We start from the raw sequence: 1,820 nt of genomic DNA, 5'->3' as shown, positions 1-1,820 counted from the left end.
TATGCCTCCTTTGGAAAAATATTTAAGACAGAGGAAGAAGATAGGGAGGCACGAAAGTGAGAAAGCTCGACAAAATAGCGATGTTCCCAAAAGACAACATTGCGGGAGACACGAAGACGATGAGAGACAGGATCATAACACCAATACCCCTTTTGAGTTTCCCCATAGCGAAGAAAACAACAAAGCCTTGACCGAGGCTCAAGTTTGTTATGCTCATGTGGCTGAAGAAGAACGAAACAAGCAGACCAAAAGAGCGAAGGTGGTGATAGTCTGGAGGTGACCCAAAAAAGGTGCTCATATGGAGTTTGATTTTGGATAACAAGACTTGGAATGCGATTAATAGCATGAATAGCAGCTTCGCCCCAAAAAGGAGCAGGAACTTTGGCAGAGAGAAGGAGAGCACGAACAGTGTCAAGAATATGACGAAGTTTTTATTCGGCTCTACCATTTTGCTGAGAGGTACCTAGACAAGTTAGTTGATGAACAATGCCATAGGAATGAAAGACAGCTTAGAAAGTATATTGAGTGTATTAAAGAGCATTATCAGATCGAAAAATTTTGATGCATTTGGAAAACTGAGTTTCAACCATTTTTGCAAAATTAGAATATACTTGCAATAATTCAGAACGATGTTTCATATTAAAAATCCAGCTATAGCGAGAGTAATCATCAACAAAGACAACAAAATATCGAGACGCACCAATACTAGAGACAGAGGAAGGCCCCATAACATCAGAATGAATAAGGTCAAAAATATCAGTGGATATTGATTCACTAGTATTGAAAGGCAACGCTAGTTGTTTTCCTAACTGACATAAGACACAATCAAAATTTTCTGTAGACACTGAACCTAACAAACCTCTAGAAGCCAATTGTTGTACCCGAGAGGAAGATGCGTAACCAAGACGAGTATGCCAAAGAGCAAGGGAAGGAATAGAAGAAATTGCAGCAGCTGCAGCAACAGAAATAGGAGCAACAAGTGGAAGACGAAGGTTGTCCAGGGGAAACATACGCCCAACTCTGGGACCGGTCCCAAGCTCTTGTCCCATCCTTGGATCCTGCACAATACACCCAGAATAATCAAAGATAATGCGATAACCCAACTCAGCTAATTGTCCCACAGAGAATAAATTGTAAGAAAGGTCAGGAATATTAAAGACCCTAGGAACCGAGAGGTTGGAGGTCGAAATGGAACCTATATTATGACCAGACATTGTGGAACCATTTGCTGTGCGAATATTAAGAGGTTTTGGTGCAGGTTTAAGTTCAGAAAATAAGGACGAGTGAGGTGTCATGTGATTGCAACAAGCATAATCCATAAGTCAAGAGGTAGGAGACATACCAGATAAAGCTGAGAGAGAAGACGAATATGATGCATTACCAACCATAAGAATGACATTAGCGATGATGTTTATATGGTCATCTTTGGAAATGGTGAAAGTGGATCCAAAAGACTGAAACTGTACAGAGACAAGAGCCATTGGTTGGCCACTCTCAGTGTTAGTAACAGTAGCAGCAGAAATTGAAACAGCTGATTTGTTGTGAAGATAGCAAGTCTCAAAACTATGGCCAAACCATTTGCAAAAATTGCAAAAACGTTTGTTGGATTGTCCGCGATGATTATTGCAACAAGAAGAAGACCTATCCTTATTCTTCATTTAGAAGCAAAATATGCAAAAATGGACTACAAAAATGAAATCTACACGAAAAAATGGGTAAGGAGCACCAAGATTGCAAACTCTAACTCAAAGTCAACGGTCAACGCCCGGTTAGGTCAACGGTCAACAGTCAACAGAGGCTGACGTAAGCGCTGATTGGGT

This window comes from Quercus lobata, chromosome 5 (genome assembly GCF_001633185.2).
Source record: "Quercus lobata isolate SW786 chromosome 5, ValleyOak3.0 Primary Assembly, whole genome shotgun sequence".
NCBI lineage: Eukaryota > Viridiplantae > Streptophyta > Magnoliopsida > Fagales > Fagaceae > Quercus > Quercus lobata.
This window is presented reverse-complemented; position numbering follows the sequence as displayed.